General features: G+C 42.3%; 1 protein-coding gene and 1 long non-coding RNA gene across 3 annotated transcripts in view; one reads left to right on the top strand and one right to left on the bottom strand.

The window, feature by feature from the left end:
* The window catches only part of chst8 (carbohydrate (N-acetylgalactosamine 4-0) sulfotransferase 8), a 227987-nt gene that overhangs the window by 24341 nt on the left and 178459 nt on the right, over positions 1–25187 (top strand). The window lies entirely within an intron of this gene.
* On the bottom strand, positions 154–7687 carry LOC147269706 (uncharacterized). The gene is made up of 4 exons (XR_015111557.1): positions 7564–7687; positions 4993–5157; positions 2161–2211; positions 154–2064 (listed from the first exon to the last, which is right to left on the bottom strand). It is a non-coding gene; the product is annotated as an uncharacterized LOC147269706 (long non-coding RNA).

Here is a 25187-nt window from a genome sequence, read left to right as displayed (position 1 = left end):
GGCAACAACTGGTCAGAGAAACAAAGATGTGTGTATCACATTTAGAAGGTTGAAGCAATAATTCATCCAAAAATTGGGGTTTGCCCTTCAACTACTCACAAATTACTGTCATGAGCTCACAAACACCTTTTTCCCCTCCTACTTTGCTTTGTTGTGAATGCAGAAAGAGCCAGAAACATATTTAGTTTTAAAACAACACAAGTTTCTGTTCATAGACTCTCAAGGGCATCATCCAGTATAATCCACATCTTCCTTATCCAGCCGCACCCTCAGTAATCCATGAATACTTTGATTTGAGCTAAAAAAATAAACTAAGACTCACGACAAATTCCATCAGCTATGGTGATCAGGCTGTGTTCATGGAAGCACTGAACTGGAAGCGTAATTGTTTGGAAACTGATGTTTCGGGGCTGTTTTGATGCTGGAGCTGTTAGCCGCAAAACACAGTTAACCTCAAGCTAAATGTATGTGGCCGGCTCTGTCTGCATTCTGGGGTCAGAAAGAAGTCATGCTTGAGGGTAAAAAAAAACAAAACGTAAACATCTTGGTTGAGCTTTTTAACGAGTACCTGAAAAAGTAAAAGTCACTTTTTGGTTGAAGTATCACTTGAATGAGACACTCACATACATGATTAGTGACTGGAGCACGTTACTCGTAGCGCTCCGTCCCCAGCTACTGTTCTGTTTTCGTTAGTGTCATTTAGCTGCTATTATTAATTTCAAACACTTGTTATGACCTTGAAGAAGGAAACACGGGCACTTTTATTTTGCCTTTGTAGAGCAGACCACTTCATCTTGGTGGCTTTTAATGCAGCTGTCCTTTTCGGTGTCACAATCTAGGACAAGGACTGTGACGATGGGACAAGGCCATCCAACGCAGACTGATCACCAAAGCTGACTGAATAAAAGGTGACCAGTCTTGGGAGAAACTTTAGATTTCAAAATTTGAGCCAGGTCTCGAGGACACAAGTCAGGGAGAGAGGGAGGGACGTGATCAGATGCCCCAAAGAGCCTCAGGTGCTGGAAACAGAAATTTAATGATGTCTCGAGAGAAGACGATGCCACAGCAGGCTGACCCTGTCAAGTCAAAGCCAAGGATAGTTACCTTACCAGGGCATGGGACATGTAAATGGGCTCATCTCTCTCTCTCTTCACTGTGACATTTAAATGGAGCAAAATAATCTTCCTCATTAGTGTTAGTGCAAGTTTAGGGGTGTGTTTTACCGCGGTTGTTTGGGGTCAGATATGTGGCTCTTTTGACTCAAAAAGGAAAGTGTCTCTTAGACTGCTTGTAGTAAAACGGGGTGAGTGAATCAGAGGCATGCAACAGTGTTTCTGTCACTGAGCTGCAGAAGCTCCGTCTATGTGACAGATGGTGCGGTCAGCTTGAAAACAATGGTGAAGGACACAGCAGCCAAGATGTCATAGAACATCCCCGCCTGCATCTATATTGACTTAGTGTGAGTGCAAGTGAGGCAGCCTCACATCGTGCTTATCTTATAACACACTACATCAACTTTGTGTCTCTATTTCCCATGACAAACCCTGTACACTACCCCCTCATCAAGCAGGTCCAAAGGTCAAGCGGCTGCACAGTTTGCTTCTTGTCAGATTTACAGCCTGTGAGAAGCCTTGAGACACATTTTTACATTTTGTCAGCACAGCTCATGACAGAGTATTCAGCCTCTCCTGGAGGATACGATCTCCATCATCCCCGCTGGCCTTGAGAGTGCTCCTTGACTTGCTTTGTCAATTAAATGTAGCAAAAATTATGTGCCCACTTCTGTGATCAATGTAAATTTGGGCCAAAAAGTAGGAATCTGACTCAGGTCCAATTCCAGAGCAAAAATGTGAAGGTTTTATCTGTCTGGTACGTACAGGCTTTTATCTGTCTGGTACGTACAGGCTTTTGAATACGAGCCATTGGCTACTGAAAGCAAGACAGACAAGTTAGGTGAAACCCAGAGCCAGGAAGGGCAGATGGTATGCAGGTCAACGAGTCCGGAATCCACATACACATGGGAGGGTGAGGCAGACAACAGGCAGGCGGGCGGACAAGGTGAACCTGGGACACAGCCAGGTAGATGAAAGTTACTCCACAGGAAAACAAACTTCCAGTCAGACAAACACTAACTGCACAAGAGATGAAGAGGTGTCATACCACATTAGTGATAAGCTGATCTGGCGAGGAGTGAAGAACTGGTGTGCACCGCTGCAGAGGAATGGATGAGAAGATCTCAATCAGGAACAGTATTCACAAAATATCTTAAAGCGACACTCCACCCACCAGAAAGTATAGTTTGCATTTCAACTTCTCCAAAAAAAAAAAAAAAAAAAAAGCATCTCGATCTCATAAAGATGTTCTTGTTCCCTGCTGCATCACTTGTCTGTGACTCCAGAGTATAGAAAAGACAAATATTTAGCTTGAAGCTAATAGTGACTCATGGATAGCAGCAACTACAACAACAAAACTGGTCAAAAACTAAAGTTTACTAACTCTCAAGCACGGTGTCTGCTGTCCATGTCTTCTTTATCCAGCTCAGTCATCGACAAAGTTTTGATTTGAGTTCTAAACTATGAATATGGACGGGTAATACAACAGTTGGTTTAACTGATCGTGTTAGCAAATGTGAAAGAGCGATGAACTGGGTGGGTTATACTTTAGTTGTGTTGTGAGTTTATCCAGCCATATACTCAGTTATCCATAAAGAAAACGTGGGCTTTAAAAGATCTGGGTAGGTTGGTGACATGGTTTGGGCTGTTGCGATCCGGTTTTGTTGCTGGAGCGGCTGTTAGCCGTCAGTAGCCATTAGCTTCAAGATTAATGTGAGTGGTCGTCTCTCTCTGCATTCTGGAGTCGCAAAGAAGAGACGCAGATGGCAAAAAAACCAAACATCCTTTTGATCTTAACACACCTTTTTTTGAGGACTTGGAAAGGCAATTAAAACACATTTGGGGTGAAATATGGCTTAAAGACTAAAACATTAGAAAAAAACTTTAAAATGTTGTGTTTGGTTTTAAGATGTCAACATTTCACTAAGCAATTTTGTTGCAATCCCATCTGGACAGCAACTAGTAAATCAGTTCAGACTTTTTGTATTTTGATGTCTGACTCTTGTTTCGTACATGATTTTTAGTTTTGACGCTTTATTTATGATCATGAACTCACGTCCAGTTTTTGGACACCTTGTTTTCCTGAGTTTAGACATTGTGGAAAGTTGCTGTCTAGACAAAATGAAGTTCACTTCCCTCTTGAGTCTTCGTCAGCTTCGCCTCCCATTTCTCTCTGTTTTCCCGCCTCTTTCCTGTGATCACGTCTTGTCAGGTGATCGGTCCTCCGCCACAGCGTTGGATCGTATGGTAACGTAACATAACTTCTTATTGTGTGATTGGTTGAGTTTGTGTTTTAGTTTTTGTGCTCAGCAGTTTTCAGATTCTTGTCAATCAGCCAGTTTGCACAGCAGTGTTTTGATTTTTTTTTTTTTTGGTGTCTTCTAGTGTCCTTACTTTTTTAAGTTTTGGGTTTTTTACTATTTTGAGAAATAGAGCACAAGATCTTCAATTCCTGCCTGTATGTTTCTGTCTGCATTTGGCTCCAACTGTCACTGCTACGCCGCATTCAAACAGTTTTGAAAACCAGATCGTAAATCTGTGAGGAATGAGCTGCAGCGAGAGGACACATAACCGACTGAACCCACAAAGAATGCTTTAGAAGCATGCAGTGGTGCTGAGCACAGATAGATGGATGGATAGATAGATAGATGGATGGATGTATTGTTATGGGCTTGTTATCCTAATGTAGTTTGTAATTTTCACCCTTTTCATTCAGACAAATTTAGAGAGCAGCTCTGCGGTAATGATATGCTTCACAGCAGATTGAAGCTACTTGGTAGTCAGGCCATTAGTATTGAAAATACTTGAATTTTAAATATTGCATGCTGAGGTCAGTGGTATAAATAAACATCAACAGCCATTGTGTCTCGTGCATATAAAAAATCACTACCTTAAAATGTTTGTTTTTGACGTGTGGTTCATACAAAAGCTGCAGAAAACTACAACTTCTCTTTTTGTAATTCTTCATAGGAAAGTGGTATGAGGAATCTGAGTTACTGGCATCAGGAATCATAACCAGAAGTCTTCAGAACAATAGAGAGATACTTGACATTTAATGGAAAATACAGCTGTATAGCTTAATATAATAGCTAAACCTGTTTGGGTTCACGCATTTATATTCAGTGTGTTTTCTGAAAGCCTGTCTGAGATCTTTGAGGTACATTGCCTGGCACACCAGGACGTCGTGACGACGTGAGAATTGCTCACTTTTCCTGAGTTGAAATGCTCAACTTCCATAAACTGGAGTTTCCTTGTCTGTGTTTTCCGGAATGGTTAGTACTTTGGATTTGTCCAGAGGTAATTAGGCTGATCCTCTGTACCAAACATCAGCCAGGGTTGGTGGTAGCAGTCGCTCATCCAGTCATCAACAAACGTGAGGTCTTTGCTTAAGTTTTTAGGTTTCATGTCAAATCACTGCAACCGGTGATTGTTTTGGAAACAAATGTGTTTGACTTCCATTTGAGGTACACTAATGTGCTTATTCACTACCTTTCATTGTGCTAAGCTAACTAGCGTTCAGCTTTGGCCTCATGCATGGAGAGAAGGGCGTCCATCATCTTGTCTGGCTCGGAGGAGGACTGCAAATTAGTGTACTGTCCTAAATGTTGGTGTGTTCCTTTAACTTTGGGAACAATCGTTAGATGTAACACACGCAGGCATCCAAGTGTTCACATGGAAATCCAACATGTCTGTCAAATCAAGCAAGTGAGAAGGAAGCACACAGATGTCAATAACTTAGTGACTGTATGAATGAATAACACTGACGGTGACTTTAGGCCCTCTCACACCTCCACTGCGTTATATTTCATATTCCTTGGAGGAGCCCTCTGACAGATTGCACTCTGTTCCCAAAAATATGCACGGGATTGCACATACGCACCTGCTTTGACCCCCATACACTGTCGAGGAAAGCAGATGCCTTTTGCTTCATCTTCTTTTCTTTTTTTTCCACGCGCACGAGGAAGCTACACAAGGTTTTTATGCCCCAGAAGCCGGCGGATCTCAGGGTACCACAGCAGTGATAAAAGAGAGAAAGCTGCAGCTGCTGAAAGGAGAGCAGATATTTGTCTGCATCACACCAGGGAGACAATGACACTTATGAAGACCTATGTCATTTAATATACATCACCAGCTTTATCACTTAAGATGGGAGCAGAAAGCACAAGCCGCTGCCACTGGCTTCTGAATGCTGGGCTGAGCAGAAGCGGGACCATGACTCCGAAAACATGCAGAAATGTTTTTGTCAAAAAGTAACAATCTATTAAAGCATCGCTCAGTTTCCTCAACCTTTTAACATACCTAATATTTCAAGTATATTACCTCTAGCAGAATGAAGACGGAAGGTAGATCTGCCCTCTCCTCTTTCACTGTGGAGATGTTTTCTCCTCTTTTGTCAGCACAATTGATAATATCTTTATTTTTGAACATTTAACTTCACTAATTATTCTACAAGAGACCAAAAAATATATATTTGTTATGGAAATTCCATCAATCCGGACTACCTGTGTAGTCTATAACCATCTTGAGCATGTTGATGTGTTCCCAAGGTTTAAGATGGTGTCAAGTTTCCATCTTGGTCTTGATCACTCTTTGGGTCCCTGTAACTGTGACAGTGTGTTTTCATGGTGTTTGCCATTAAGTGTTGTTTTAGACATCCTGATTGTGATTGAATCCAGGTCTTTCACAGGAGTTCTGTGTCTAAGTGGTTCAAGGTAACCATAATGTTTGCACACACACTTACAAGATATTTCACCTTCTCGGCTCTGTGTTGCTGCCGGCTTGACCTCAACTGTATTTTCTGAATTTGCAGCACATTTCGGTACAGCGGGAAAACGCAGCTTGGCCAGATTTCTAAAATGCTCAGATGATGTTTTTTGAGCAGATGTGCTGAGTTTGAAGAGGGATTCTCCAGATTCTCCCCCGTGGCAGGTCTGTCCAACCTCTCAAGGTCGTACAATCTTCTAGGCTTGTCTGTAAATCCTGTTCGCTTCAGCCTCGGTCTCATTATCTGCCTTAATCAGAGCCAAACAAGCGTCAGAATCACTTTATTTCTTTTAAAATATCTATTTCAGCATGTATGAAAACAGCTGAGGGAATTTCAGTCACATCACATTACTTTTTCGTATGCAACAAAAATCCCATTTCCTTGCATGTTACAGGTAATTAAAGGAAAAATTTGCTTATGTGTGAAAGTGATGTTTCACCTAAAAAAGTGTTATTTGTCATTTCGCATTCGGCGTTTGACTTGAATTCCTTTAGAGCTAAAAACGACCTAAATTAACTAAAACAGGTCCGGTGTTTCTCATTGACACGAGTGTGACCGAGCGAGACCAGCTGACACGTTCAGTTGTTGGGCTGGAACTACTACTAGTACTAGTGCTAGTACGAGTACTACAATTAAAAATAATAATAATACTAATCTTGCATTTTATTTATTGGAGCTTTTTGCCACACTTAAAGATACTTTGCACTAGTAGATATGAAAATAAAATATTTAACAGTGCATAATGAACTACATACATTACCACAGTTTGGCGAATTGAAATAGAAATAAAATAGATGACACATTGTAAAGAAAAAGAATGTGCTTTTTGTGTTTTTGGAATTTTGGGAGTGTGTTTGGGAAGTATTGAGAATCCCTCTGGATTACACAAAATGACGACATTTTGTATCATCTTTGAGCAGCTCATATGTGGCTGGATTCACAGAGAAGTCATGCAGGGTACAAAAAAAAGAGAGAATTCAAGACATCTAATGGTGACTAACTGATGAAAAGCACTTTATTTGTCACGCAAGTTGCCTTTGATATGTGGTTATGAAACATGTGGTCTTGGATGGAGGGTTGTTTGGTGTGCAAATCATCTCTGGCTGTTTGAACCGCGTTGTCTTCATTTGTCTTGAAAACGAATCTAACTCCCCCTGCTTGTGTTTGTGCACCTGCTTCCTCCTCCTGCCATCAGCCTACATTCCATACCATCACTGCATCGAGCACACGTTCAGATTTCATCGAAGTCATTTCCAAGTTCTAACTTCATCCCTGTGTTCTTTTCTGCATTGTACTGCAGTCTTACTTTTCCCTTCCAGGCGGTCTTTGATTCCTTCAAAATGTCAGGAGTATCAGTTGATATCTTGTTAGCAAGATGTTCCTCACAGTCTATCTTTAGTCACTCTCTTATGATTCCTGCGTGGTGATTCTTCAACAGTGACACCGCCTCTTATGACTCACTGAGCAACAGACACCAGAGATTATTAATGTTTTTACAAAAATAGTTTCACAGAAATACCAGCAGCAGTAACCCTTGGTTACAGAGACCACGTCACTTGGTGTCATTGATCTCTTCCCCACTTCATTTCTAACTTCCAATTACTCCAAGGTGGAAGCCTGTTGTGTCAGGATGTATTGTCACTAAAGTCATTTTCATTTATAAAACAAGAAAAATAATTCATTTACCTCCACCCCATCCTGGATAGAGAAGGCGTAGGCTTCTCCTGAGGGAAATGTGCCTGACTGGCGTCCCGGCTCATTTGAGAAATGTTACATCATCAGATCGGTTCAGCCTTCAAACTCTCTTTTGTAATCTTTGGTAATAAGCAAGGGGAGAAAAGAAATCGAAAGTTTGCAGAGGAGTGGAGCATGGCCATAATGAAGCGGCTTCCTGCAGGGTAATAAAGGTCTGTGTCTAATGCCAAGAGCAGCCAGGCAAGCACGAAGACCATTAGAGCTGAGCGGGCTGGCTTACAGCTCTGCCTGGGAGGCCAAAAACAGCCCAGAGAAAGTCCCCTCCCCCATCTGCTTTGGACTGCAGACACAATTATCTTGCAAGGTTGTGGCCAATAGTTCCTGCTGGTGCCAAAGGTGAAGACATGTTAGAAATGTCATTTCTTTCTTTTTTTTCCTTTTTTTTTCCCCCAAAAAAGGAGGTGCAATCCCTGGAGCTTTTCTGCAGGACGAAGCAGAGCAGGTCATAAATAGACCGTGCATCCTTGCTGCAAGCAGTTGGTTCATTCTTCCTCAGGTTGTTGTCTGCAGTGTTAAGTAGTGCAGTGAAAAATGACACAACTGGTTCACAATAAAGCAACCTTGTGGCTGATTCTTAAAGAAAAAAAAAATCTGCTAATTTGAAATTATTTCATGAATGTTTGGTACAAACCTAGTTTAACCCGGCTCTAATGAAAGCTTAGATGTGCTCGAGACCGTGATGCCCTCCTCCTTGGCCCATGTTCCACGCCTGCATCAAGCTATGTGATAAATCACTTGTCCATGCACCCGTGCTGACATCCAGCCAGACGAATGGCGCTGAAAACAGAACCTACAGAGGTACCAACTACTCTGAACCTGCGATGAATACACTTTCATTCCGTCCTTACTAACATGCTCTCTAATGTAATTTCAATTATAGCGTTTAGTGAACGTAAATCCTCCAGGCCAGGTATTTTCTAGACTGACATATTCTAAAAACATGAAGAGCCCCCAACTTCTAATTGCCCGAGACATTTTTCTAGCTGTTGAAGGAGAAGAGATGCAACACAGAGTCACAGTGAAATCTTTCAGCACAGAGCAAATAATTTTCACAAAATGAGATGCAGGAAGTCATTTGAAATGGCACTGAGGCTTGAAGAGGAAATTGCAAATGGTGTTTTGTTAAGAAGTTCCATTAACTCTACATTCAATTTGCTTGAACTTTGACGGGCTGGAGTTATTATGGATCTCACACTATTTGGAAATAATTTAAAGATACTTTTTATCACGTTTACTAAAAATAAACTTCAGAAAGTGCGTCACAAACCCATTAGTGAAGCTCACACAAAGAGGTGTTGCAACCCCCACTTGTCAGGAGTTTCAAGCACAGCTAAATGGGTAATGGCATTATTTTTGAGTTTGTCACTTCTGCAGCATTCTGTCCAATCAGCTGTATTTCCCCTGTTCATTGCAGCACTGACTCAAGCTTTACATCGCAGGAGCCTGCAGCATCATAGACCCGAGCCCTTTCCAGCCTTTCTCAAGTGAAATATTCTTCTGCATCCTTCCCTTCTCATACCGGAGCTGTTCTTTGAAACACCTCTAAATGTGTTTTCACCAGCTAGCAGTCAGTCCAATTAAATCAAACCCAGAGTACAGCTCAATCAGTGGAGGGGATGGTGTTACAAAAGGCTGATTATATCCTCGTTATTGATTAGACAATGGTTGGCACAGTGGTCAGTCAACCATTAGCCAATCACTGAAGAGCGAAAAACAGGAAGGCAGAGTTGAGGCGAATATTTCTAAATGTGCACCCGGATGTATGAAGTCTCAAGAAGTCCTTCAAATGAGATGCAAACATCCGCTGGATGACCTGAAATAATGTTTGAGGTCAAACGTCAGTCTCATGCACTTGAATTTGTGCACTGGATTAAAGAGAGGACGAACCAGTGGGTGCCCCCCGGACACCAGTGCCCAAACCAACACTACCCAGATGTCTGAGGATGTGAGCTACACACGCCGCAGTAGTGCATGTAATCTGGGAAACTGAGCGTGGGGAGGACAGTTTCCATGAACCAAGCGTACAATTCACCCTGATCAAGTTTCAGTTTTGTAGTTTCCTTCGAGATTTGATCCCCTAAGTCTTGCTATCTACGTTGTCAGTATTTATAACCGCACCATGATGTTATCGTTCGTATCGTTCTTAATCATAAAGCATACTATTTGAATCATCCTTGTGTTTCCATGAGTGAGCTTCCACTTTCCACCCGGGGTAAAAAACTTAAATTAAAGAGATTATATTTTTTTTCTGATGTCTTTGCTTGTGGCAATAATGTAATATTTCATCTTAAGTCATGAATTTCTTAGTGAGATCACCCAATTCAAATGTATATATTTATTTTTTCTCCTCAACACTACTTGAAATGTTTGCCTGCATATAGTCTCGATGACGTCTTGAGATAAATTCTAACTGAAGTGACGATGTTAAGACTGACTACAAATATTTAATGGCGTGTTGAGTGAGGGGGCTCCTTGATTCAGGGTAATGAAATTAGTGGCTCAAGAACATCGGATTCTTTTCAACACGGTTAGAACATCAAAGCTGGCATTCAATTAGGGGCCCTTCCAAATATCATCCCGTTTTCTATTAGCGTGCCAACACCATTAGCTTCCGTTTCATGGTTTAGATTTCTTTCTGGGTTGCCGTGAAAAAGACGTCAGGGGGAGATTTTTGATGGAGATTGTTACATTCAGTTAAGGGTCAAAATGGGGTGAGATATAATGAAGTTCTGATTCATTCTGTAAAGGCAGACTTGTTTTTATAAAATCAGATTGCTTTCTGCTTGCAGGATTTTCAGCAGCAACCAAAAAAAGACTGTAAAACTGGAATTAAGTGATTAATTAAATGAAGAATGGAGCTTCCAGCCTTTAGCGTGGCACTCTCGGGTCATTGTCTGGCATCCAGGGCGGCATAACTTGTCCCTGCATACACAAGTGAGTGGTGCAGTAGACCAGCATCTTTTATTAAAAAGTGTCAAACTGCTCTTTACAATTCTTTTTCCTCAGGAAGAAATATTATATTCATAGTTGCTATGGTGATTGTTTGCTGCTGGCAGGAGGTTTTCATCCACACAAATACTGAGTGTTAGAGACCGTTGTCACTGTTTGATAACCTTAGTATGTCACACCTTTAATAACAGTTGCTTAAAAACTTTGTGTTTGTTTCATGTGAAGAATCAATGCTACCCTGAGACTCACCGATGTCACAAACACACAACTTGAAGTCTTGATGAGATGGTTTCTTTCATTGATCACATGACAGTATGATGTCTGACTTTCAAGGTGATTGTAAATCTGCCTTCTGACCGGAGTGGGAGCAGCCAGTTAACTCGCTCGATGGTCCACACAATCCATTGCAAAGCTTTGTAAAGAGTCTGCATCAGCTCCTCTACCAGCCTCTACGCTCAATGTGCTTCTCTGCTTAAGTTTAATCTATTGATTTGTGTGCATGGACACAAATTTCCATTTTTCCCCCCTTTCTTTCTGTGACAGTCAGCACAACGTCCTGGTAACGCATTCCAACTGGAAGTAAATGCCGTGCTTGCACCGCATCCCTGGTTAAATAATGTCTCAAAATCTGGGGTGATTACTGTTTACACACTGGGAAGTCTGCATCAGGGCGAAGGTTGGTGGCTGGACCCAAGGAACACACTGCAGAGGGAGAGGTTTCAGTCTCATTCATTTCCAACTGTAACTCTCTGTTTTTGTTTTTTTTAAACTCTTGAATTATTCTTAGGTTGGGTGGCACGGCGGTGCAGTGGTCAGCACTGTCGCCTCACAGCAAGAAGGTTCCGAGTTTAAGTCCCGGCTCCATCACGGGATCTTTCTGTGTGGAGTCTCCATGTTCTCCCTGTTCCTGTGTGGGTTCTCTCTTATACTCCGGCTCCCTCCCACAGTCCAAAGACATTAAGAGGGGACGAGGCTGATTGATATGCTAACTCTAATTAATCTAAATTAACCGTAGGTGTGGAATGTGTGTGAATGGTTGTCTGTCTATATGTGTTGGCCCTGCGATGGACGGGCAACCCGTCCAGGGTGAACACCACCTCTCGCCCAAAAGCCGCTGGGATAGGCTCCCATAGGCTTTTGGAATATCACATGACTACAGAGAGATTGTGTTGTACATGTAATTATACACGGCTTCATTTGGCTCTCGAGTATACAACACATGTCACTGGGACTTCCTGGCTCATTGTGGAAACTAAACATTGAATGAATAAAAACCCCAAATTGTCTTTACAGTTTATATGAATTCAACAAAAGCTGTTTAACAAAGTCAAGCAAAGTCTTAAAAATACCCAAATGATTTCAAAGCTCTCGTGATCAGGAGCGCTTACAGTAATGAAGTCCCTGCGGCATTTGGACTAGCTGACTGTAATCTGCGCTCGGGTGCACAGATGATGATCCACCTTCCTCTAATATGCAACTTCATCTGCTGACTCAGTCTGGCAGGGCAATAAACAAATAATGTAAATGTCTCAAACATCATTTATGACTCATCGGGGGCTCATTTGAATAGAAAATCGTAATTAATTTTGGCCTCTGTGAAATCTGAAGCTCCTCATTAGCTGGCATGGACTCGCTAAGGGGTTTACAGGTGCAGGTTACAGGTTTCCAAGGGTAGCTGAGGTGCAGGGACACTGTAGCGCAAAGAGTCTGAAATGTGGACCAGAGATAATCGCACTCATTAGACTCCTTATCAGGCAAATACAGTGTGAGGCTAGAAACAACTACGTAAAAGCCTATAGATTGTGTCTGACACTGGTCGTGAGTTTATGTGGAATATCGACCCTCCTAATGAAGGCTTAAAGGCCAAATGAAAGCAAAGAGATGGAGGGAGGGGTCATGGGGCAAAGGGGGGGGGGGGGGGACTTTCTTTGAGCCTGAGAGAGATGTCCACTAATCTTCATCCTGGCACAAAGACAGGTGCTTTTGGAGCTAATATCCCTAACATTCTCTTTGCTGAAAGTGGTTAAAAGTGGAAAGAGGATAATTTTACTGTGCAGAAATTTTAATGTATCCAAGTTGATTAGAGAAACACTAATATTCTCCTTAATCGCATCATCAGGGACCTATAATTCAAATTCATAGCAGTCTCATGCTGCTCCTCGTATTTCAGGCTGTGTCGGGTGGGTGTGGGCGATCCTCCCCTGGGAGTTTTACTTTCTACGCTGTTTTTGATCTCAGTTGTGAAGTGAACAGTTCACAGTATGCTTAGTTGAGGAAATGGTCCAAACAAATAGCAGTCTTTTCCTTCCTCGTCCTCTTTTTGGATGACAGATTCTCCCTCCTTTAATGACTGTGGAGGTCTGCTGTGTGTGAGTCGTTAAAGTAATAAAGGAGAATCGGTGGTATTTGGTTTATGAGGCTTTAGTAGCATGTGGCTCTGAAGCCTTTGGTGTTCTATTTGTCTTCGATCTGGAAACGGCTCTATTTTCTCTGCAATTACATCTTAATTTGCCTACAACCTATTAGGCATATGGTAAATCTAGAGGCTCCACATCTATCTGTAGCTGAAGTATTTCTTTTTAATAACTTATAGCAATTAATTTTATGACATTAGTAATCCATCCATCCATGGCATATACTCTAATATATCTTAGAGGCAAACAGGGATGAACTAATCTGATGGAGAGACTACGCGTTGATTTCTGGCTACACACAAGAATGTGTCTCACATGAGCAGTGATGCACTTTTATAGCTCCCCTGGCACTGAGCAGAACATTTAAAAGGCACGGCTCAAACGAGCTTAGCACACTTTATTACCCATCTGCAAACAGCTTAAGTGTCAAGCAGCACATCTTTGAGTTGGTAATGTTAACAGGCATCCTGAAGGATGAGGTACAATTAGCCCTCAGACATGCACATGGGTGGTACATAACCAAACAACACAACCCTTTTCTTCAAACTGGAGGCTTCAGTAATAGTATTAGTAGAAACCTGCTCACAGACCATTCATGTCCGGTAAATACGCCTCTTGAGCTCTGATAATCAGGCCAGATTTAGATCTGTGATTGAGTTCGCAAAGTCTAGAATGAGCTGTTTTTGCTACAATGCTTTTGTATATGAATTTCCCGCCATTACTACCTCGATGCTATCACTTCTCAGTAAATTATAGTGCGTAACCGGGCCAACTCCTGGCATAGGTGAGACATGCAGTTGCTAGGGACAGACCATATCACAGGGGTGTCTAGAGAGAGAGGTATTTTTTTTTTAATGAGCGGTTGTTTTGGTTGAAGGCCCTGGTGGCCCTGGTTACGTCGTTATATGCAAAAATACACTTTCAGTTAGAGTGAAACAAGCTGCAACCCCATGAGCTGTTGTTGAACCACAAACACACTCATCTATGTATGAGTGAGAGCACACAAGGGGTTAAACACTATCGTCCACGAGTGTCACAACCGGGCCAAGAAGAAATTGACTGTCCGGTTCATTCTAGTGGACCAGGCGAATTGGCTGCATGCTGGTATTTTGACTTAATTCATAACTTAACTTGTTGATGACACTGTAGTCATGTGACCGTGGTGGATCTCATTAATGGCATAACGTCAGATTTGTATTTCAAAGGATTGAACTGAAGCTCCAAAATTCATGAGGGGGAAGTTAATTTGTGAAGATTTTCTTGCTGAACGTAACATTCAAGTCTCTTAACCTTGGTCACAGATCTTATTCTCGCACAATTCACTGCTCAGAAATCTAATTGGCTTTAGCCTGAAGGAATCCACGGTGATGCCGAGTTCCAAAAATATGCTGCACTTTACACTCTTTCCTCAGTAACTCAATCAGTGAAATTTTGTTGAACCACAAACACACGTTTTGCGAGCTACAACTTTAGAGTTGAGGGTGTGAGATGAGTGTGAGGGGTCTTACAAATTCAATAAAAATATAAGATAAATGTCCCGAAGACTTCGTCCAGTTGTATTTGCTCACATAAACACAGGTCCTATGCTTGTGCTAACTTAAATGTGTACTAGAGTCTAAATTTCATATTCAGTTGCTCCATTATAGATATACTAGGGATCTAACAAATGCTGAGGGAAACAAAAAGACAGCAGTTGTGACAGGTACGCTACATGTACCGTGGGTGTCCTGCTGTCAATCATCTAGTCCAGTGCTGCTGTCTGATTGGTGAATATCCAAGTTGCCTCCAGGCAATAAAGATATCAGAGCAAGCACAGCTTGGGGAAAGTTTGCGCTGATAGTTTTTTCTTTTTCACAGGCACTGGAGGTCCTGCCCCCCCATATCAGTCCGGCACGTAAAGAGTAGCTTCCTGAAGTTGTCAACACAGGTGATAACAAACGCTGTCAACAACGTGGGTCCCAAATTTGAAGGTCGTGAAGATGTTTCCCTGCTTCAAGGGATGAGTTGTTAAAATTCACAATGGGATGTTCAACTGAACTAGCAAGGACAGCATTGCTCTTAGAATGAGACGAGCCCCGCCTCTTCACTCCTGACATCATACAATGTCCACTTGTCCACTGTCAGCACTGAACCCTCACAAGATTTCCTTTGTATCGATCTGGATGTACATGCACTCGTGTGCTGAGTTTCACCTGGATCATGTTAACTGGACAAAATTCTGGTGCTTGTATTTTGGTGTGACGCTAACATGCAGCTGCTCGCACCGGCTGCATTTACCCAGACGGTAATAATCCGAATATTTGCCGCAGTCTAAAGGTGATATTTCAATTACAGTGTTTACATGAGTTTCTAAGAGAATTTTAGGTGCTACAGCACAAAGCCCGACGACTGTGTTTTCATGCTGATATTTCAGAAAACACCACTTACGTAAGAGTTTGTAACATGCTGAAAGCTTGACCGCGTGCCATTAGGTGCCATCAGGCAGTATGGCGGCCGTAAAGTGTCACAAAATGCTGTGAAATGAAGGTGTTTAGACATCTACAGTACGCTAAAGTATTGTGACTAAGATCGCTGCACTCCTCGTCCTCACTTTGGTGTAGCTCACTCAGACTCAAGTTTTTCCTATCATTAGAAAATATTCCATTGTATTAGGAGTCCTATTCCATCATCTGCCATCCATTGAAATGTATACAATTCCCATAAAGTCTGCAACATTCCAGCCCTTAATGATCCCATGCTGGGCACACACACACACACACACACACACACACACACACACACACACACACACTGGAGAACCTGGGTGAACTGATGAGCTCTGGATTTTTACTCACCATTTTTCTCAGCTTACCATTGTTTCTAACTGCCTCTTTTTTTCCCCTTCAAGACAACTTGTGACAGTCTATTGTATGAAAATGTATTTGAATTGGCACCTTCTGGACCAAGATAATCCATCACAGTGGAAGTGGAAGTCTTTGTGTGGTGCATCTACAGCAGGTGGCCACATCTGTCTGGCTAATGAACTTGTACACTCCAGCTATAAGGCAGTAAAGCTGGATGACAAGGACTGAGCAAGAATTATTGGATGTAAACAACAGTGTGAATTTGGCAGTTTCTTGGATTAAAACCGTAGGAGGCTGAAGTCCTCACCAGCCCTGGATGTGCCACAAGGACACAGTTTTCAAATCAGTCAATGTTTTCTTCAATTTGTGTTCATTTGCAACAAAAATGCAACCATCTTATTTGTTTTAGAATGACAAGCTAGCAGCATCCTTTCAAAACTGTCACTTATTAAAACTGAAACTTGTAAAATTACCAAAAAATTGTACCATGTCAGTGCATGACCTCACAAAACTGCTCTTTGACCACAGGCTCTGGACAGAAGTCTCAGGAGCAACAGGAGGAGACTAATGAGGGTCTTCTACATTGCTAAGACATTGGTAGAAAGTATTTTGTGCATGCAGCAGGATTTACTTACAGCAGTAATTGAAGAAACTAACTAGATGTAAATGTTTTATTTAAATTGCAATGAAACTGCATGTGCTCTGGACAGATTGAAGTCCAGCTTGCAGGGACGAGCATGCGCTTGATTGGCTGGCTTGTCAGCAGAACATGTGCTCTTTGTAGTTAGCTCAGCCAAATGATAGGATAAGTATTGAGCTCCAAGAGATTGTGTGGTGCTTGTGTTGGAGTCGCTCACCTCTGCGGCATCTCCTCTCCAGGGTGTTCAGGTTAAATGAGTCCCCAGATGCTCTGAGCAGCAGTTTAAGGTTCCGGGAGATACCGTGTGCTAATTGGAGTGTGAGTGTGCTATCGTGTGCTATTCAGGTTTCTGTGATTCTATCGTCATGTTAAACATTTGTTAATGTCATGTGGTTGAATTGATATTACTGCAGGTTTGTTTTGTCTTATAGTGTTATTTGTGTTTTGTAGTTTTGACAGCGGTTGAGGGGCGGAGCTAAAACAGTAGCAGCCTGTCTAAGGAACCAGGGTCCATCAAGCCCTGCTTGCTGTCAAAACCACCTGCTACATGCCGCCCACAGTATTTCATGAGGACCGTAACAGTTGCACCTCTTCAGGAAATAATATGTTGGTGTGCGTCTGTCTGGCGCCTCCTGCCACATGGTAACGGGGGACAACAGCACAAAGAAAAGTACTTTGTCCGTGCATTGACATTCTGAGAGCTCCGCTGCACGTCAGAGGTATTGTACAACTCTCCTATTTATCAACATACTTAAAACTCACAGGGGGGTTAAGTGCATGAGGAAAACCCTGCTATTAGGCTGATGTATGAGGGCAGTGATGGTCATTTAGTTCTGCTTAAATGATCCAGAGGGATCCAAGTGCAGGCCATCATCTCGTTATGACCACTCTCATCCTCCTCAGTATAAAAGGCCACTTCTGTAAGCGAGGCAGAAATCTCCCTTTGTTTCACACATTGGAGCCGGCACATAATTATAAATCCTTCAATACTGTGCTGACCCCAGAGAATCTGTTTGCATTCCTGGATTTGTTGAATATTATACCGTTTATCAGAATTCATCCAGTCTAACAAGCTGTTTGTCTTTTCTTCCAACCGCTAATTTTTATTGCAGCATGTCTTTACAGTACACACCATTTACATTTTATTTGATGCAGATGTTAAATCAGCGGAGAGCTACACTACATTCTAGTTTCGTCCCTTTTTTAAAAACTTTCTTTTACAAGATGAAACGCATCTGAAAAGCTGATTACCAGTTAAGTGGAAAATTATGATCATTACAAGCAATCAAGATGGGCTTGTTTGCATATCATAGATAAGTTAAGCAGCTGTAATTACAGCAGTGGGCACAGGGGCTTTTGTGGAGAGATTATATGCAGTAGAAGGTGATTCAAACAAGGTTTAATGCTAGACCCACTGCTGTCAGGGGCCCAGTTCTCTTCTAGTTTTCTCTCATGTAATAGGGAACTTGCACTTGAAGGAACTTATAAAAGCATCGTGTATTTGTTGTCTGCCACTGTTAATCATTAATTTAGCCACTAGCCCCGTCAGGAGTTTTGTGAGAATATGAAGACCGCAACAGCCTACCGAAGTACCGACACCAGAAGATTTTGCAGGCAGGCCAGCGCAATAACATTTATTGCTTTGCATTAAAAAGATAACTCCAAATTTTATTGCTCAGTGCATTAAAACACAAAACAATATTTAACCTCCAGAGTTTTTCCATCATTGACCAGTATGTGTTGAGTCTCCTAATGTATCGAGGGTGGGGGGACATCATTCTGACAGGACATAAAATCTTTCATTACACTCCCTGCAGCTCTGTATGATATGAGATTGCAGTCCTCTCAGGAACACAGTAACAGTGGGATCACATGATCACATTCAGTTCATAATATCACGCGATTTGAAGCATGGACATCACTTATGATGTCGCACGGTGGTAATTCACGACAGGACAGTCACCGTACAAGTCATCCTGTCATAGCATTCGGTCGCTAGCTTGGTTACCTGGTAATGTTAGTGAAATATTCAGGCTGCTGGTTTGAGGCTGATACATCCAACCGTTGTTGTCTGTACCATACAGTGTCAACAAGACTCTTCCTGTTCTTGCTAGTCAGTTAACCAGCCAGTCACACACATCCAACTGCGTTCCTGCAGGTGCTGGATCAAGAATCAAACTGAACTCTGAATTTGTATTTCTTGCATTAAAATATTCTCCATTTTTGAATATATATATTTGAGCCTTCGACTTGTGTTTACCTCTCATGAGGACGTGATATAACCCCCGGTGTGTGATTCTCTGTGTGCGGGATAACTCAAAGTTGTGGACAGATTATGATGATATTTGGTAGGATGATAGAATTTAGTTTGAGGAACAATTGATTAGATTTGTAAACGATCTGGATCTGATGACATCATACCATCTTAGCGGAGGAAATGTGCTCTCCAAGTGCCCCCTGGTTCATGTGACAGCAGCACCATCACATTATGATTGCAGAAGCGGCGATGCACCTGCAGCACAAGATCCCGGGTAGTGCTGGGCTGCCTCTGACTAACACTGCACCACCTCTGATTCATTCCGGTGCGCTCTAGCACATAGCCGCGTGTGAAGGAAGTGGGAACAATGCGGACAAAGCTTGCTCATCCAGTGGCATCATGAGGGAGTTAACCCTTTGTGGGGTTGCCGATGGCAATTATATTTGGTTAAATTGGTCATTTAGTTTAGTGCTTACCATCGATACCACTGATATTTTTGTATCAGCAGGTGCGGTTCATATTAGTTGTGCGCGAGGCCAACATAAAAAGATTGCATTCGGGCAAGATGTAATCCACTCAATGAAGGCCAAATAAATTCTGCAGAATATACCACAATGTACTGCATTCAAACGCAGCCATTCTCCCCTGACAAATGTGAATGGCTGTGGGGTAATCAGAGGAGAAATTCTTCACATTTTGCAGTTGTTCAATAAACACAGGCGCTCTGTGTTCTCAAAATTCACAGCAGGATTTTTCTCCCTCATATTGCACTGCTTACAAAGCAGGATCAAAAGCTGTGGAGGGGAAATATCAAACTATTCCTGGATCTGTGTGGGGAGAGGAGTGTTCACCCTGGGGGCAGAGCATACAACACCTCTACTTTCACTGCCAGTGCAGGGCTCCCTGTGAGAGCAGCGTGTCAAACAATACTTGTAATAAACGAATGGTCTCTTCTTCTGTAGTCGCGCCACATCGTGTCATGCTACTGAACACTTTAACGGCTGTGATGTCTTCTTAACTAACATGTCCCTTACGGACATGCAGCTCCTGAAGATCGAGCTTTAAATGATTTCCAGCCACCTCCTGGACTGAGTCACAATACCCTCGTGCAATACTGCTGAATTATTGACGAACCAATACAGATAGACTGGTGAAGTGAGGAAACGTGATCAAATTATACTATTTTTAGTTTGATCAACAGATGTTCCTTGCTAGAGTTTAAACACCTTTCTTCCAATTTCTCTGGAATTTTATCGCCTCATCATTTTAATGATACTCGCTGTCTGATTCTTCAATATTACATGAGGGGAACTTTTTTTAGCTTCACTGTACCTTCCATACTTCCTGTTTAAACATCTCCTGGCCCCAAATGTCCCCCACCCTCTGCTCCCATGGGCTGCCCCCCAGGAAAGATTTTCTTTTATATGCAAATTCAATTAAAAAAGACATGTAAATAATGCAAACAACAAAACACAAAAATGAACACACATGCTTGTTGTTGCTAAGCGACAGCGAGCCAGAGGAGTTGAACGTAGAAACAGGATCAGCAACAGTCGCCTAATGTCGAGGAAGCTGTGCCAAGTCAGGATCAGCAACAGTCTCTTACATCTGACTAGCTCATTACCACCTTTACGAGCCAAGGATCAGTCGCCTTCCAACCTTCCACACCTGAACAGCTTCCTGGATTGGGATGTTGCTTTGCTGAACCCTCTCATGACGGGAGGAGAGACAACAGTTTGGATAATGTGGAGCACAGGCATGTCAGTCCATAAGACAAAAAAAATATCAACCTAAAAATTATTATTGTATTATATCAAGAATTAAGCTTCCTAATTCTATGTTTTCTGTCAGCTTGTCCACTTTTCTTTTATTTACCAATAAAGAAAATTTATTCTCCAAACCAGCAGGTTTTGCATCTTAAAAGAAACTCAGGAAGCGTCAAAGCAACACATGCATATTTAATCTTAACGTGCCATATGCTGGGAGAGACGGCTAACATCAAGCTAATTACCATGCAGGTCTGCAGGGATACAGACTGTTTCCATGGACATATCATCCTCGGGGCTTTATTCTCTCACTGAAGAGGAATGAAGATGGCAAAAGAGCATGGACTTTGGTCTTCTCTGAGAGATTTATTCTAGGGATGTTCTTATTTAACTCTTTCAGTCCTGATGCCGAGGATCAGGGTAGCAGTCGGCAGCGAATATGATAGCAGGGTTAATTCATAAGCTCTATAACTCTGTGTTTAAGAGCCTGGGATGTAAAGGCACCTTCAAACTTGACTTGAAGGCTGTTTTCTTGACATTGCACAGGAAAATGGAATAAATATTAAGGCCTGAGGGTCAACTGGCACATGCAGACGATACACATTTTAATGTCATGGGATTAAATTTAGGCGATTGGCCTGATTTTTCACTGATATCCAGCTGTTTGAGTCTGTCTCGTTTCAATAACAGTATCAGATTAGTTGATCTGTAATCATACCATCGTCATGCTATCATATAGAAACTGCAGTACAATTTTAGTTATTTTGTGTTTTTGATGAAATATTTACTCAAAATTAGTACTTTCAAATAATTTTCTCTGTACCATGAGAATCAGTATTTGATCAGTAGCAGCACAGGCATATAAATAGCAATGACATACACTGTTGGAAAAAAAAAACCTCCTCCAGTTCTTTTGTACGTAAACTGTCAGTTCTTTGTCTTGAAGTTGTATCCCACTCGCATGCAGCGGAACCTGTCAACACAGGCAAACACCACCTCCTCTAATGAGCAGGCCGCAGGGAGGCAGGGCTAGAGGATTCTTGGAGTGAATTAGTAAATGTGGCAGCAAGGTTGTGTCCCGAGAGTGCTTACATCTACATTGTCACCGTAACTTCACTGTCAAGGTCAAGCAAATGAGTCAGGTGGGATGGCTCACAGCAGGGGAGAAGGGGCGCAACTGTCCTCCATCCGTCACGGCTTGATCCAGCTTGACTGTGCTGACATGAAGCCACTAAGCCATGGTGGGCCAGCTGCTGTGTCACAGCAAGGACACAGGTTTCGCTTAGCTTGTTTGTTGAGTTTGTACAATGTCGTGTTGCTGGCATGGGTCTCACATGCATGGTGATCTCCGAGAAAATATGTGAGGTGACCACGACCTCTAAACACAGCATTACACGGTGGTGGCGTGTGCTAAATTTACATGGCAGCACTGTAAACAACACCCATGTAAATCTACTAGGATCCTGTTGCCTGTTCTTTGTTTCAACGTCAGCGACTGAAAAACAACAGGTTTGCAGCAGGAGACTCGCATTGAAGTTTTGTATAAATCCCTGCATTTCTCTGCATTAAACTAACCAATAATGTTATCCTCACCTTCACAGAGTGCCTACAGGCCTGAATGGTATTGACATGTCAAGAAACACACTTTCCAACAGTGATTTTTATTTTTAGAAGCTGTTGTCTGTGAACATTGATGAAATGAAGCGTCTCCTCATCGAGAACACATGACCAGCGCCCAGAGCGATGGGGAAGGATCCGTGTCACCTCCTGAAAATGATCCTGATTGACAAAGTCCTGAAAATCTTGTCACAGGAGCGACCCAGTTTATTGGTCCCCTTCAATCTGATGTGAAATCCATTGCTATGAGTCTTGGTAACATCTTTGAACTTGGCCAATGATGTCCCCTGCTGTGCTAGAACACAGCACGAACTATAACTCCCTCTACATGTGTGTCAGCCATTGTGAACGTAAGGCATTCCACAACCTCGACCCTCGCTGCATTGCTGAGGTCCTCGATCCTCACCAGGGGTCTGCACCAAGACCCGAGTTCACCATACAGTGAACAGGTATCTTGTGCTCATCTGTGGTACCGCTCACTATGACCAGCTAGCGCATTCAGAGGTATTCTAGTGTGTTTATAGCTGAAATCAATGTGTTGGTGGACTGCTGAGCGCATGGCTGGATTCAGAGGATGTGGATCACAGCGGATGAGCCACTTGAGTTTGCCAGCTGACATTATTGGGCAGTTTTTCTGTTGTTACTTGGTAGGGAGGATCACTATTAGCTTTTAGCTTTATTCTGGAGTCACGAAGTGGAGGATGAAACGTGTGAGATCAAGGCGCATATTTGTGAATTCCTGACATGCAGAATACACTTTTTGAGTGAAGTATGGCTTCATTACATGCGCGTACCACCTACAGTATACAAAGATATCCCAGCTGAATAAATGAGATACACAGTCATAGTGATTATTTCAGGTATTTATGTGTTCAGGCTGCCCACTTGGGTACTTTTCTTCCGTGCTAAAAGGCACGCACACAAAATGAACGGTTGCAAACGAGAAAATAGAGGAGACTCATTAGATGGCGTCACAGGGAAGACGCGGGTCATGGATAGTGTGGGGTCGGATTTAGAGCGAGGAGAAATTTCCTTTTACTGTTTGTTTCTTTCCATTAAGATGTATGCATATGGGAATTAAAAGAGTCAATGTATGTAAATGGTTGCGGCCATGACTTTGTTTCTGTTTGTGCTGTGAGACTGGAGCTCAGCGTGTCATAGGCTAAGATGCCTAGCAAGCTGTTTGCTTGCAATTATGAATATAACCGCTAATACTGCACAGTTGCTCCCATTACAGCTATATCAGCAGTGATATCTAGGGAAAAGAAGATGCTTACTGTGTGAGAAACAGTATGTCCCAGTAGGCAGGCCTCCATAACCAGCAGAATGGTCGGTGGAAGAAGCCTGCACAGCCCTAATTAGACAGACAACAGAGGAACTTTTAAGGGCTGCATCAGATCCAGGAGCTGAATAAATGTATATAGATCTACAATAGAGAACCGTGCGTTTATATTCCTCTCATTGTGATCACTGCTAAGCTGAAGCACTTTTCAACAGCAGCTCTACAGTGTGTGAGAGCCTTTTTTTCCCGATAAGCCGGATACACCTATTGAATTTGCTGATTAAAGTCATATCAGGCAGCCATCCTGACAGATGAGCTCCGCTGAAAAGATAAAAGTCTGGAGTCCATGGAACCGGTTTCAAAACACGGCTGTCCACACACACATACACACACTCAACAAAAATGACGAATGTTACACATGCATAAGAAGGTGATTTCATATCCATCCTGCAAATGTTTTTGTTTAAAAATGAGGCTGTTCTTCTCTGGTGTGATGAAACGAAGGCCCCTTGAATGATATTCTCCCTGGCTGCCTGCAGAATAACAGGCCACTCCATCACTGCCTCCTTCGCTCCAAGAGCTCAACAGAAGACCCCCGATAAAAGCGCAGGAGTCATGCGCTCGTGTTCCCTTGGTCTAGAGTATGCAGATGTGTGTTTGCGCTCAACTCCATCTGCACACCAAAGACATCCTCCAATGTCAGGAACTCTAGTTTCTATTTATTAGCGCACTCGACAGTACTATTGCTCCTCGTATTCATCATTCACGAGTCAGGCAGCAGCATATTTAGGAAACCAATAAATGCAAAAAGGGTTTTCAGGTCAAATGAATGTGTCTGAATAATAATAGTCTAGTTTCCTTCAACACTCTGAGCCAGCTGAGAGTACTGATCAATGACTTCACCATCCGTCCATAGGTACATTCCCTCTTGTCTCTTGAAAAATGTACTGTTGCGGTTTTTGAAGGTGATGTCACGAGTCACACCAGTGACATCAGACTCACTATACAAGGCACGTTGTCAATGGTAACACAATAATAATGAATATAATATCCTGTGTGTATTTTACTCCCTTTATCATAAGAGGGATTAGCTACTCCGCTACGTTGCCTCTGGTCTGCTGCTAAACACTGTTAACCCAATTAAAAGGCCATTAGTGGCGATATTTACCAGGAGAAGCCGACCTTTAACACAAAAACCCGATCATGAAAAGAAGGATGGAAGACAAAGAAGTAGTAAGAGTCGATGATGACGATGCTATGCTTCTGTTTCCAGTATATTTCATCAATTTTTCTTAAGTTACTGTAGCCTCCTCTTTAAGTTAGCATTCAGCACAGTAGGCGATTATCTCACTGAAATGTGCTGAAACTAACGTATGTGAGACACTTCATACTGCTGGGAGGATTTTCATACCATGATCTGTAATTGCTGGATGTATTTTAGTCTATGGAGTCAAACCAGTTTACTTCGAAGTATAAATGTACAAATTCAAAAACAAACAAAGAAAACTCGCTCTTCTGTGAATATAATTCTGTTTATTAAACCAATAACCTGAAGCCCGGAGCCATGCAAGTACACTGTCACGAGCACAGAAAGGTGCTTTATCGTCCCCGTAGGGAAAGCTATATTTTCTGTGATTTTCATTCGAACGGGAAAATATATCCCATCAACACATCACAACAGCAGTGGATCACAGTATTTCACGAGCGCTGACGTATTATAACACGTGAGGATAAATACATGTTTCACTGTCTGCACCTGCTGTACACAACTGAAAAAGGTTATAAAG

The sequence above is a fragment of the Aulostomus chinensis genome, chromosome 2 (genome assembly GCF_037954235.1).
Source record: "Aulostomus chinensis isolate RoL2024-O1b breed Wild chromosome 2, RoL_Achi_v1.0, whole genome shotgun sequence".
NCBI classification, from domain to species: domain Eukaryota; kingdom Metazoa; phylum Chordata; class Actinopteri; order Syngnathiformes; family Aulostomidae; genus Aulostomus; species Aulostomus chinensis.
Note: the sequence above shows the minus strand (reverse complement) of the source record. Positions and strands in the feature narration are given on the sequence as shown.